Here is a 15,765-nt window from a genome sequence, read left to right on the forward strand (position 1 = left end):
TGTACGAATGTTCTTAAAACAAATTTATCTTTTAATGAGTAAAAAGCAATGGGGCATGTCATTAATTTATGAAGAAAGTTACCCACATGAAGAGCTGTACGATCTTCCATCCTTAACCATCCCAACTCCTCAATTTTAGCACTAATACGATCAAACTTTCTTAAGCTAAATATAAGTCTAGCGCGAGTATTTTGAACTTTCTGGATTCTATACTTTGTGTTGATATCCAAGGATAGTCCATAGATAAAATCGCAGTAATTTAAATTTGACAACACTAGTGATTCACATAGATTCTTTCGAAGTTGTTGGCTTAAGATATGTCTGCTGGAATATAAAAGTTTTAACGAAAGGTAGGCCTTTTGTGTAATCTTAGAAACATGCGTTTTAAATCTTATATCAGTGTCCACCCACATACCCGAATTCCTTGCAGTTTTAACAACTGGAATTACTACACCATTAATATTTACATCTAAATGCTCTCTAATAAAATCAATTCTCGTTTTAGGGCCAAATTTAATATTAGTAATAAAGATTTTGAGGCATTCAATTTTAAATTATGTTATGCTGAGAGTTCACTTACAATTTTTAGATCTTCATTAATTAATGTATTTGCCAATAAAACATCAGCAGAATGAAAATTAAAATAAAGTTGTGTATCGTCAGCATGTGTTTACAATGTTTTATTGACTGCAAAATACTAGAAGTATATACCAAAAACAGTAAAGGATCCAACACGCTACCCTGAGGAACACCAGATAAAATGGAGATAGAATCAGACACCCTATCATTGCACGAGACACACTGAAACCTTTCTTTTAGGTAGGAAGATATTAAATTAATCAGCGAATAATGAAAGCCGTAATATTTTAATTTAGCTATTAATAATTTATGATTAATGGTGTCAAACGCTTTTGAGAAAAGTCTAAAAGAGCTAAAATAACGTTATCACCTTTATCATAGGCCTCAATTATATCACTGATTACTGTAGCTAAAGCAGTTGCCGTTGAATAGTTTTTTCTAAACCCACACTGATAGTTTGGAATTATATTTTTTTCACATACATATTGGTATATTTGTTTATGAACAAATTTTTCAAAAACTTTTGAAAACGTTGGCAAAATACTGACTATTCTAAGGTCGGAAATGTCCTTAGGGTCGGATGTCTTTGGAATAGGCCTATCTTAGAACATTGAAAGGCCTTTTAATGTTCTAAGAGACCTACCGATTGCAGTACGCCAAAGACGAGGAAAATATTGCTTTTCTAGACAGTAGTTTATGAGGTGAGTAATATATTTATCAACAAATGAGCTACAATATTTTAGAGTATTAGAGTATTATTAGTATTGAGCATATGCATTAGAGTGTAATTCCTTATTAATAATATGACTTATCTGCTCAATTGTAGCAAATTCTATTTTTAAACAATTATTTAAATTATAAAAATTGCTATTAAAAAATTTAATTTGATTTTCACAGTCAGGTGACACTGTTTGCAAAAAACTGTAAAAATAATTGTTAATTTCTTGCGGATTAGATAATTCCTTAGATAGGTCATAGGACTTTAGGGTTTTAACATTTAAATCACCTAAGGATTGCCAAAGAAGTTTCGGATTAGTGTGATTTTTAGCTAAGTTATCTAAATAGGCTTTTTTCTCCCTCCGTACGCAAGTCAATGCAAAATTACGACGTTGTTTATACTCATCCCAATCAATCTGTAAACGACTTCGCTTGAATTTTTATAAAGCATTATCTCTTTGTTTCATAATGAGTTTTAAGTTAGGAGTAAGCCAGGGTGCTTTGCATTTGGAGACTTTTATGGTTATAATAGACGCATGCTGATCAAAAGTAGAGAGAATATGCTGGTTCAAAATATTAAGCTTTCTATCAACATCATTTTCCCTTAAAAAGCTATGTCAATCCTTTCCTTCTAAATCCTGTTCAAAATTATCTTTTAAATTATATTTTATAGTCTCTTATATTTATTATTCTAGGTTTTACTTTTGTTATAGATATATTCAAAATACAGTACGTCAGGCTATGATCCGAACCATGGTTTGTATCTAAGATACCAGATGAAATTACCCGATCAGGACAGGTTAAAAATATAGGATCCAGAAGTCTGCTAGTATATTGCGTAGTCCTAGTTGGCTCACTAATTACTTGACTCAAGTTTTAAGACTGCAAACAGGAAGCAATGGGATTGCCAAGGTCAAAAAAATCTGAATTAAAATCTCCCAAACATATGACCTGATCAAAAATGGGACATAAGTAGGAAAAAACATTATTACAATCTGATATAAAACTATTCATATTTCGATCATGAGGTCTATACATAGCCCCAACTGCCAAACTAAGAGACTTTAAGGTAACCTTTAAAAACAAATATTCAAGTTCATTACTTAGGTTAAAATCAAAAGAAAAAGTTTGTTATTAAAGTTTAATATTATTCCTGACATAAGCCGCTATACCTCTACCCCTACCAACTCGGTCGCACCGTAAAAACTTGTAACCCTGAATTTGAAAAACATCAGATTTATCATTTTCAGATAACCATGTTACGGTGAGAAAAAAATATATCAAAGTTTGGAGCCTCAAATAAAATTCTAAAATCATTAAAGTTAGTAAACACTGATCTAATATTCAGGTGTCCAATTTTCATTTTACACAAGTAAATTCTCTAAAAATAACAAAAATGTAAATCTTCTAATGCAAAATCAAAACAAAAAATAGCATATAAATAGAAGTAATATACCTATTACTCTTAAATCCGAGTCTTTCTATGCTCTTAAGTTTAATAAATAAAAAATATGTATTAACAATCCAAAAAAAAACAATATTTAAGGAGTTTACAGTACCTTTTAGTTTTGAGTTTTAACAATGTCATCTAGATCTTGCTGTATGGAAATTTGATGCACTATATTATCCTTACACTTCACATATACACTACCATGCAAAACCCAAGCACTCCTGTAAGAAAACACTTTAACCGCATTTTCGAATAATCGCAATCGATCTTTTGTTAGGTCCTCTTTTATTTAGATACCCGTAGATTTCAACAATTTTCGCTGTTTGAGAACTGATGCCCAGGCTGCTTCAGATGCAAACTGCACTAGTACTGCCGGCGGCTTATTGCTTTGTAATTTTGGTGCGATCCTATAGCATTTTTTTTATGGCAGAATTTGGAATGTTCGCATTCATTTTGTCATTAAATTGTGTAGTTACTTTTTCCTGCAGGTTTTCATTCTGACCAGATTGAAATCCAAAAATGCGAATGTTGTTAATGCGCAGGGACTGTTTTTGGTCATCCAAAAGGCTACGCAATAGTTTAGTTTCTTTCTGTAGGGCGGAGATTTTCATTTTTGCTGAAGCAATTTCCTTTGTACGAAGAAGAATTTGCTCTTCAAACTTTTTTTCGACCATGTTTGCAACCTTACCAGCTATTTCTTCTAGAAATTTATCGGTAAAAACTCCTATAATAACAGTCTCCTATAATAACAGACTTGATCTCTCGAATGTCACTGGATGAAAGAACCATGATGGCGGCAGGTAAATAGACAGGAAACAAAATATAAAAAAGGCCTCTTCCGCTACCCTTAGATCACAACACTGGTACTAAAAACTCACTTTAAACTTAACTTTTTACAAAAATTGTAGAGCGACGAAGACTACGTGTTGTTCGTTAGCACGCCATCTTTTTTTTTCTTTTTTTTTTCATAACATTGTTCATAATTTTATAAGGAATGCTAAAAACCTTAAGGAGATTGAAACTTTCACACACATTTCTGTTGCTTTTGAAATAATATCTTTAAATCAATAGAGTCGGCTTCTTGTCAAAAGGAAATGCTTATTTATTACCAAAATATTCATGCCTATAATACAAAAACTGATTCAATATACAACGCTGTGGGTAATGATTTTTATGATATCTATGGTATAAGTGAAACTTGGCTGCTCAGAACTTTTTTCAAACTTACACTGCGTTTTTAGGATGGATCGGAATCTTCAAGCCCATCGCAATTTCACTGGAGAAGGCGTCCTTCTGGCAATCAAAAATGAGTATAAACCTGTGCCAATCAATATTTTAGATCTATGTCACTTTTCTTTAACTGAGGTCATAGGCCGTAAGATTACCTTATTAACATATTACTTTATTAATATTATTGTATTATACCAAAGAAAATAATAGTAAACTATAGAAAATCCATACCGTGTAAATTTTTTGACCACCTAAAAGGATCCCCGTTTTTCGAGCGAGGATCCATCGGTGAAATTACGCGTTGAAATCTGGCCGATCGCTTGGCTGTGTTAAAAATTTTAATTTGGCGGCTGCGACTCGGCTGAGCAACACAATAAGTCCTAGAGTTCTATAAACATACTCAACCTTAACAGTGCCTTAGTAAGTAAGTACAGGGTGTTCCATTTAAGAGGAAAAACGTCATATTTTTTGACTTTCCCGGTATATTTAAAAAAATTGAAGATAACCAATCGATGTATTTTAACTCGGAGAATTTGAAAATCGTAATAAGAAAACAATTCCATAAAAAACAAAAAAGACTGACGACATTGTTTTCTTATTACGATTTTCAAATTCTCCGAGTTAAAATACGTCGATTGGCTATCTTCAATTTTGTAAATATACGGAAAAAAGTAAAAAATGTGCCGTTTTTTCTCTTAAATGAAACACCTTGTACCTAAAGTTCGTTTCATGGGTCTTTAACTGTGGATCCTAGAACAGCCAGGTATAAATACGTGTATTTTTACGCAAAGTTACAGCTGAATACCTGTGAAATGAACATCACCTAGAATCTATATCTATGTCAAGTTTTAATTGGGAACTATTCGGCAATGAAAATTACAGTTAACCAAAAACTATAATTTTCTGACTTTTAGGTAAATGAAAAATGTGTAAGGTGGTAAAACTATGAGGTGATGTACAAAGTTAATTTTTGAAAACTGAAAATTAAATTTAAAGAATAAAAATATATAATACCGGTTTAAATAGTCAAATTCCCAAACAATAATTACTTTGAGATAAAACCTTAAAAATAGTACCATAACAAATAATAATAGTTATTTATTAGAGTAAAATAGGCGTTTTAAAATTACTGTCTTCGCTAAACCTCGTGTAGTAAACTTCATCATTTTACTCCCTATTAATCATTTTACTGCCTCATCTGTAAAAGTCAATAAAGTAAACTTTTTGAGTGAAGGCGAAAAATATATTATTTTATTTTATTATACTGAATCTTCTTATCTTGACCAACTTTAAAGTATACAATTTAAAAATTAGAAAGATAAATTGTAACCTAAAATTGTAAAGCGAATCGTCAAATTTAGATCATCAGGTTGACAAAAAATATAAGTTACGCTTTTCTTTTTAAATAGGTAGGTATTATATGATACCGATTTTGGGGAAGTTTGAGGATGGGATCGTTGATATAAATATTTCTGATAGAATTTCTCTTTTGCGCGCCATCGTTTTTTTGTGCTCATGCACTTTTGTATACTTAGTGTTGCCATTGCTAAGTGGGACACAGGAAATCCCATGTTATTTTTTATAGGGATTGGCTTTTCTCTTTAACTTAGAGAAAAAAGTATTAAAATTTATTAAAGAGCACTAAAATCTACAGCCTATAAAATAGCACAGCAATAAAATAGCACGTCACGCACAGACATTTTTTACTTATTTAAATAGCTTAAATCTCTACCACTTGTTACTTTGATAGTCAAAATACCTTTGACATATATATCAATTCACGCCGATTCTGTGAGCTTTATTAAGCTTTATAGCCAAAAATCTATATAAAAAATTATCTTTTTTTATTGCAATGTATTTACAGGTAACAACCAACATTTTTTTATCTTGACTTGGGGACCATCAAATAAGTTTGTGATTTTATACATGATTACTGTATTGGTAGTAAATACAGTAGTCATTTGGCTTTTTACTTTGAGCAGTACCTGTAAGTACAGCGTGACAAAAAACTCATCAAGATTTTTGGACATCTAAACTCTAAACAGACCAATTAAAAAAAATAAAAATTATTTTGTTGGTAGAAGATTTTATTATTCTTTAATTAACTTAAATATTTTTTCTCTCTACAAGGAGAGTCAATATTTTCCTAGGTCCCTCTTGGCGATGCAACACCCGAAATAAAAATTAATCATCAAACGGTATTTGTATTATTTACCGATTTCAGGAAACGCAACGTTACTTGGTATGGATCTGGAAATCCTGAAAAATAAACACTTGTATGAGAGACATTTTGCGGACAGCGCTTTTCGGATGGAAAAACGGCGTTATTTAAAAACAAATGCAATACCCTACGTATATTTCCCAACAGATGAACATTTAAAAGTACTATCACCAGAAAGGACCTATTCGGGGAAAAAACGGGCTTTACATACAGACAGTCCGACAACCAACGAAAATGTAACGAAAAAATTACATTTAAACGAAGGCGATCATAATACAAAAAAACTAGAGGAAATAACTAAACTTCCAAATCATACAATGACGCCAAGAAAATTAATTCCGTATGCGACTTTTACAGTTAAAACAAAAAAATAATAAGTCTTTAATTTCAAAAGTAATGCCGTTGTTAACATTTCTATCAGTAGTACCAAAAACATTTATTTTGATGCAATTAAATGGACAGTCTAGAAAAAAATGAAACAACAGGGAAAAAGAAGTGTCTGTGTCAATTTTTTATAAATCTCCTGCGGCATATATGTTTTTGAGGCGTAAAGGTTTTATTTTACCGTCCGTTTCAACAATACGAAGATGGATGAGCGAAAATTTATTTAAAACAGATATTGACAACGGTATCATCTTAAAAAAAAATATAAGGGTATGACCAAAAATGAAAAAAAAATGTGTGTTAGCCTTTGACGAGATTAGCATTAAAAAAACTAATTGAATAGAACAAAAAACTCGATCTCATTGAAGGATTTGAAGATTTAGGTGTCTTAGGGCGTTCCTCAAAAAAAGCAACACATGCTCTCGTATTTTCGATTAAAGGCCTATATAAGAATATGCACCAAAATTCAATCCGGCTTTTTGTCCTGTTTAATTAGATTTAAAGCATAACTTTAAGTTTTTTCATAAAAATAATATAGGTACTAGTGATGTTTCTTTGATTTTGTTATTTAAAATTTTTGTGAGAATTATTTTCTATTAAAACATATTAAAACATATTCCTCCACTTTGTTCCTAATTAACTTCAAATGTCAACTTTAAAGATTAAGGCCTTATCAATAATAATTCTGCGATGCGGTACAAAGACAAATCAATGCAAAAAATGCCAAAAATTAAGTCTTTATAGATTTGGAATCGTTTAATTTTTCTAGGCACGTGCATTTTTTTTTAAATTTTAGCGTTTGAAATAATAATGGAGAAATTTTAATTTTAATGCGAACAAAACCAAAATGATCACTCAACAATTTTTCGCGATTTTTACAAATTTTTTCAATGCAATAATATGGTAGGTGTAATATTTTATGTAGTTTTACAGAGGCAAATAATGCAGGCGAGAAACCCTCACTATATATTAAGGCCTAAGCAATTTTATCTCAGTGTATCTAAATAAATAAGGCAAAAAACACAAGTTTCTAATAATAAGTTAAATCAATATGTTAAGAATAAACTAAAAATTAATTAAAACATCCATTTTCCCAAAACTTAATTTTTGCGAATACCTCGTTCTGCCTTTATACGGCGCGGCGCGGCGCGGCGCGAGGGAATTATTCACTAACAGATAAAATTTAAAATGTTATCAGTAATGGCAACGTCGCTTCGATTCTTACACGGTTAGCGCATAAAATATTCTTATTTAAGGAAGCATTGATGTCTCCTTGTCGATTCACAGATTGCCATTTACGTGGGTTATCTATTCGTTAGTATAATTATCTTTGATTATACTTACCCCCCTCAATAACAGCAGCTTACATAAACAATTTATTAAAGCTATCTGTTTACAAGATGGTGTCCAAAATAAGAATGTATTATTTTTTGGTGATTGTAATGCTCCTAGTAAGGAGATTAATACAACTGACTTTAAATGCAAATTGCTAAGCAACTTTTCTTTCATGTGCGGTTTGGTACCATTAAATAAGATTAATAATTTAAATGGTTGTACTTTAGGTTTAATTTATTATAATTTGAACTGTAATATTATTGAGGAGGCTTTGTCAATATCGAAGTTGAACAGTTTTCATCCCCCTCTCTGCACAAGGATCGTGATTAGTATTGAATCATGTAAGCAGTTCAAAGTTAATGCAAGTTTACACGATTCTTTTAATTTTAGGAAAGCAAATTGCCCCTTATTGTATCATAAAATACATAATACTGACTGGTCGTGTATATGAACTTTCAGATGTCAATCAGGCTTGCGAACATCTTTATAATATTTTTTAACTATATATTTGTAAAAGCGTCCGTATAAAATGATTAGAAAAAGACGATATTCAAATTAGGATATCGAATTAGTTTGATAGAGAAGTTATTGAATTACTAAAAAAGAAAGAAAAAGCTTATAAGGATTATCGCAAGCATAGGACTAACTATTACTATAATATGTTTAAGGATTTAAGGAAAAAACTTAAAATCCTAATAAACATAGCATACAAAAAATACATTAAATCTACCGAAGAAAATATGAGTAGGGATAGTTCCGAATTTTCGTCTTTTATTTAATCAAAAAAAGGATTTTCTAGAATACCGGATGTTTTGACAAACGGCTTTATAGAATATTCGTTACCTTAGGACTCAAACCCTGTACTTTTAGACAAGTCAAACCCAACTTTGAATCAAACGATAAATTTGCAAAATATTGAAGAAAGTGAAATCATTAATGCATCTAAGAAACTGAAAAATAAACAAACATCTGGCATTGATCGGATACCCAGTTTTATAGTTAGGGATTGCATAGGAGCTTTTTCTACACCTCTTTGCTTTATATTAAACCTAGCCATTACTTCTGGTAGCTTTCCGAACTATTGGAAAACTGCCCCTGTTGCGCAAATAATTAAGAAGGGGGATAGAAACTGCTTACACAATTATAAACCTATTTCAATTCTGTGTAATTTTTCGAAACTTTTTGAAATTTGTATTTTTGGTCAAATTTACACACAAGTAAAATTATATTATATATCACGCTTATATCTATCTATTGGACCCACACGGGTTTATGGAAAGAAGTTACAAACGCTACAAACTTAACTGTTTTTTACGGGGTCAAGTAGATGTCATCTATACGGATTTTCAGAAGGCATTTGATGTGATCAATTTGTATATACTTTTATATAAATTAGATCAGTTAGGGCTCTCTAAAGGTATACTTAAGCTTATAGAATCGTATCTGTTAGAGACACGCCAATTTGTTGAAATCGAAGGTTTTAGATCATTAGAATATCTTGTAATGTCAGGAGTTCAAATTGGGCAAGGTTCAAATTGGACAAGGTTCAAATTTGGCCCCCTTGCTCTTTTTACTGTTTAAAAACGAGTTTGCGGAATGTTTAAGAAACCGCAATCTATTTTTTGCTGATGATCTTAAGTTATACCGGCAAATATGTACAGAACTAGGCTGCAAAAGAATTACAAAACTAACTTAACGTTCTTAGTGAATGATGTGATATTAATAGGCTTAACTTAAATATTCCAAAATGCTTTGTCGTTTCATATTCTAGAAAAAAATATAATATAGATCATTAGTATAAGATGCATTCAGAGAAACTTAGATGACTTACAGTAACATATTTGGGTATTAACTTTGATGAATCATTCAATTTTCATGATCCTATCTGAAAAACAACAGTTTTTGCATCACAATCACTAGGTTTTATTTTAAGAAACATCAAAGCATTTCAAAGCCAACAAACACTACCGATTTTATTTGTTTGCTAAATATAAGATAAAATATGTTGTAATCTCTGTATGTTGAAATTTATTAAATAAATTTCTATAAGCTAAAAGGAAAAAGCACAAGGAGTTACACCTGAGATAATAATGTCTACTAAAACATTATTAACTGAAAAATCTCCATTGGCTGGACCAAGTTAGCAAAGACCCTAACATAAAAAATAAGTCGATATAACGACCTTCGTAACTCACTGTAACTCATAACTCAAGCCGGGCATGAGTTACTTCACCAAACTCCAGGTCCTTGAGGTATGCCCGACAATCCAACTTGTTACTGTAAATTTTAAAATAATTATTAGTTATTTTTTTACAATCAAGAGGAGGATGCTTCCAAGCCTCTTAAGCAGTTATCTTCAGCTAAATAGGTAAAGAATGAAACAACCAAGCCATGTCGGGACCAGGTTTCTCTAATGACTTTTTAGAATTTATATAATTAACAAACTAACAAGCGTCTTTAACTTATGACTTAGAAGTGCGATAGATTTTTTTAAAAGTACTTGAGGATGATTGAAATGTTATTCTTATATCAAATTAATATTGATTAGAAAATGATAATTACATTTACTAGTTTTAATTACTTAATCGCAATTGCGGGAAGCTTAAAAATTACTTAATACATTTACTTTACAGAGAAATGAATATAGAACATTTTATTTCAATTTATACTACAATAATTTTACACTTCACAAAGATAACTAAAGTCTTATGGAACTTATCACTTTATAAAACTAATTTAATAATTGAGATTGACAGGAAAGAATTATTAATTAATAAGTAAACAATATTTAAGTACATACTTTGCCAAAATCGCCGTTCCTCAGGTTCCTTAGTTGGTGGGCTGCCTCGTGCTCCATACTCTCTGAGTGTAACAGCCCCTAGGAAGAATTTGCAAGAAAAATACAATGCGAGGGAAATGGTTGATCGCAATTTAGCACAAATAAAAAAAACTCCTGAATTAACAGGATTTTCAATTAGGTGACGCAAGTGAAGAAGATTGAAACGACATAAAGTCGAACATCAAATTTCTCTCACGAAGGGAATTTTTCAAACATATTATACTCAGATAATTCCTCGAAACATTGTCGATCAAATAAATCTCACTACATTAGCGGATCGTAAAATTTAATCCAAAATTTTAGCCGATAACTTCAAATATTAATTAAAAAGCCGTAATAATCATATTTAAAATATGTGGAACCCAGGGTCGAACCCAAACTCGATATTCTAAAAAGATAGGTATAAAAATAACAACTAGTTAAAAAAAATTTTGTAAAAAATTCAAAAATAACAATAAAAAACAAATAGTACAACGGACCAAAAATACGGAATGAAGTTCGAATTAACCAACTTCTATCCGTGTTTTCCTTTCCCTTTCGGGTCTTTTATTGGCTGATAGCAATCACGTGGTCCCAACGGATCCGTAATTACGTATCAATGTGGACTTATCCAGAAGATCGGACCCATCCTATTTATATTAGCTGCCGCTCATACTGAAGCTAGCGCAACCTTGCATAACCATCATTACAAAATCAAACTTAAATATGAAATCTTAAATTTGTTGTCAATACATGCAGCTATCCTGAATCAGCTATCCTGCTGACTTGCCGCGTTCTGATCGAAACGTCAATGTCCAAAAATTTGAATGTCAAACAAAAGCTGTAAGAACTAAGAAGTGACATGTTTATTTTTGAAAAACCTGTAATGATTGTGTTTGTTTTCTCTTAATAAATTCTCTTAATGGGAAATAAATTAATACAATTAGTTCTTATATTTCCTAGTAAACTTCCAATCATAAGGTAAGTACCAAAAGTCTTTTCCCCTAATTAGGAATAAGGCATGAAAACAAAACAAAAGGATAATTCAGCAATTGATTCCCTAAATTATTCATAGAATGGATGAGGACAAATAGCTATGAAACTTTCCATCACACTAGACCTTCCCTTCCCTGACTATTGCCTGCTAGACAGTACTGAGCAAATTGAACAATTGTGGGGATTCAACAATGAAGACATGAAATGGTAATAGTGGGACAAGCTTCCTGTGTATCAAATTAAGAGTTAATTAAAAATTCATAGAAGGCATTAATATTAATTTCATGTTATCACTCTTTTGCATTATATAAATTAGGTAGAAGGTTTTCTATTTATAATTTCATTGGATATAATAATAATATAAATTTTGACTAATTAAATGCATTCTAATATTGACCACTAAATAAATGACTCATGTAAAAAAATAACAGTAACAATATGTTGATGGTGATATGATGCAAGATGCTCAGATTATTTGCCATATTTTTCACTTTTTAAAGGAGGTTAATGAAATGGGAAATAATTTACAATCTAACATTCGGTATCCTTGTACTTTAAGTTCTATTAATAACTTTTTCCCAAGTCTTGTAACTGAATATGAAGTCTATGAATGTCTACAGGTTTTAAAAAAAACCTCATGTGGCCCAGATAAGACTCCCTGTTTCATTTTGAGGCATGTGGCAGATATAATTTTTCTATTCTATTGGAAAATATAATAGATAAATCATTTGAGCAAGGAAAATTTCCATATCTCATAAAATGTGCCAGTTATTCCAATTTACAAAAAAGAGCTGAATAATTATCATCCTGTCTTAAATAATATGTCAGTCTTTTCACAAGTATTCAAGAAAAAAGGTTTTCCTCCTTAACACATTACCTTTTAAAATAAAATTTATTTTCAACATGCCAGCATGGGTTTTTGAAAGGAAAATCCACAGAGCTCAGTTTGAAAGCATAAACCACATATTCAAAATATTTGATAAGAATCGTTTTGTTCCTGGGGCTTATTATCATTTGACAAAGCCTTTTATCTTGTTAACAAGGACCAAGGACCACCTTTTAAGTTTTAAACTTGAATCTTTTGGCATTCGCAGGCCAGTCTTGGAGTGGATTATCTCTTATGCAACAGATAGGCGGCAATTTGTTCAGCTTGTATCTGATCTGGGGATGATGGTCAATAAAAAATTTAGGTCAACCATTAGTTATAAGGTACTGTGTTCCGCAAGGTAGAATACTGTCACCACTACTTTTTTAATTATTTTGTAATAACTTGCCTGAATACTTAAATAAATGAAGCTAACCCAAAATCAATCAATTTGCTGATGACACTTCCCTTATATTTTGAAATGTAAGAGAGGAAAACCTTATAGACATAAATTCCCACTCTAATAAAATTTAAGAATGATGTATTGACAATGGCTTATCTCTTAACCCTCAAAAAGCACCACTCATTCAATTCTCTAATCCTCGTGTGGCCAATTGCAAACCTAAATCCTACCTTATAAGAACAAATGAAAATTGCATATTAAATGTTGAGTCTACAAAATTCTTGGGAATTAATATATATTCTGGCTTAAGTTGGTGTAATCATTAATTACTAAGATGAAGAATTAGCTTCATTGTGTTTTGTAAGTTCCTTGGTATTACCATTGATGGTCGCCTTCGCTTCGAAGATCATATCCTAAATCTTGCATCAAAATTATCCTCTGGATGCTTTGCAGTAAGAATGGCGGGGCATGAGCTGGGAGGGGTAGTTGCACATTCAGTGTACTTTTCTCTTATTGAGTCCCACCTTCGTTATGGCTTGCCTTTTTGGGGTTTAAGCAACAAGGGATTATTAAACATAATTTTTGTGATTCAAAAAAAGGCAGTTAGATACCTATGTTCCGCTGGGTTAAGAGATTCTTGTAAACCTCTCTTTATATCCCAAAAAATCCTAACTCTTTTTTCTCTTTTTATCTTAGAAACAGCTACTCTTATTCATAAATGTCCTAAACCTCCCTCTAACACTGGTCATATGACTCGCCAGGTTAACAATTTTCCCTTACCAATCCCTACATCCTCCCTCACCAAGAACTCACTTATATACCTTAGCAAAAAAATTTACAACCATGTTCCTCTATGTATCAGACAAATTTTAGAAGTTAAGAGATTCAAAAAGGAATTAAAATCACTTATTATCCAGGGCATATTATAGCCTTGACGATTTTTTCAATGATACCTTTTAACCTGTGCTCTGACATCATTTTAGTGTTTTAGTTTTGTTTCCTGTTAAATAATTTAATTTACTTCTTCTAAATTCTGTTTTATTGACAGCTTTACTTATTTTTTAATGAAATTTATCAAAAAGATGCTTTTTTTTTTCTCAATCTTTTTTTTGTTATGATTAATTTTGGTAATGTGTGTAAATGTTATGGTAAAGTGTTTTAGATGTTATGTTTGTTTGAAATTTGAAATTTAAAGTAAATTTGGATTTTTTTAGTTTTTAGGATGCTTGTACACAAGATTTTGTTGTCTTACGTAATATAGCACATTTTCTTTCTTTCTTCTTTCTATTGACACTGAAAAAAAAAGTCCATCTCAGTTCAATTTTCCTCTATATCCATGCACATGTGATGAGTTGCATTATTTCTGAGGTACAATATCATGTCAATTTACTCACTTTATTATTTTACTACTTCTATTTACTAAAAAGCACAAATACTACTTCAGAGATAATGCCTTTTACAACAAGGGGGTTCTGACCAGATATGCTTCCTCAACATGTAAGTGCCATGTTTAAAAAGTCACCAACGTATAGGGCAATTAAAGCTTATAATGCACTCCCACCTAACATCAAAAATCTTAACAATTTTAATTCAGTAAAAAAGGAAATTGAATCAGTCTTACTTTAGAACGTTCTGTATTCACATAGCGACTACTTTGAGTTTTTTTATTAGAATTTCTGGGTTTCTACGTACTGTGACTCACTCTATATTCTTCTGTTGAAGCTAAATGCCTGGCTCCAGTTTGTTTGTTTAACGTTTTTCCATGTTACATTTTCAGTTTTGTGGAACATATTGTGTCTCATAATTTAGGATAGGTGAATTTGATTACTATTTTATCATATTATCTTTAGTGTTAGCTAGGTTGACTTTTTTTTTGCTAATCATTTATATTTCTCAATGTTTTCATCATTGTAAATTTGCTCTTTATGCAGATAATCTGAAAATCTTTAGACCAATTGGATATATGACTTACTAAGAAAAAAAGATTTGAAATGCCTTAAAAATTACCGTAAACCTAATAGATATTTAATAAATGTAGATAAATGCTATTGTATCTTTTTACAATTTTACTTTTTTACATTTGTAATCTATTGTTTAATTTTCTTGTAGTTTTCTTTAAAAATCTAACTATATTTTTGTATTTCCTGTAAGTGGGTGACTGTTGGAAATAAAGTGCTATTTATTTATTAATGATTTAGCATTTTTTAAGTACCTAGATAAGACCTTATAAACCTAAGCTTTTGTAAGCATTTTAGAACCAAGTAACTAACATGTTTATTAAATAACAATTGATCATCAAAGATTATCCCAGGACTTTTACTTTCTGTACTCTCTTTACAATTGACTTAATAATGAAGTAATTCGAATTTGCTTATATTTTTAGTAAAAAAGATATAATAGCATTTATCTACATTTATTAAATGTCTATAAGGTTTACAGTAATTTTTAAGGCATTTCAATTTTTTTTTCTTAGTAAGTCATGTATCCAATTGGTCTAAATTTCAGCATGAGCAATAACAAAAATTCAACCGTTATTCTTTATCATCTTATCATTTATATTTTTCAAAGGTCTGAGATGAGATCCGTAAGGAACTCCAGATGTTATTAAAAGTGTATTTGAAAAATGCGATTACTTGCCTATAAAATAATCCATTATAGTAAAGAGCCACCCACACTGATTTTAAATAGTTCATTTAGCATTACAGAAAAATCTTCTTTATCAAATGCCTTATAAAAATCACTATTAATGGCATCAATCCAAAAAGCC

The 15,765-nt window shown here is 30.8% G+C and overlaps 1 long non-coding RNA gene across 1 annotated transcript; it reads left to right on the plus strand.

Annotated features, from left to right (window-relative positions):
• The first annotated feature begins 11,574 nt into the window (after positions 1–11,574).
• On the plus strand, positions 11,575–12,126 carry LOC126742628 (uncharacterized). Its single transcript, XR_007662620.1, has 2 exons — positions 11,575–11,715; positions 11,810–12,126. It is a non-coding gene; the product is annotated as an uncharacterized LOC126742628 (long non-coding RNA).
• The last annotated feature ends 3,639 nt before the right edge of the window (positions 12,127–15,765 follow it).

This window comes from Anthonomus grandis, chromosome 12 (genome assembly GCF_022605725.1).
Source record: "Anthonomus grandis grandis chromosome 12, icAntGran1.3, whole genome shotgun sequence".
In the NCBI taxonomy this organism is placed as follows: Eukaryota; Metazoa; Arthropoda; class Insecta; order Coleoptera; family Curculionidae; genus Anthonomus; species Anthonomus grandis.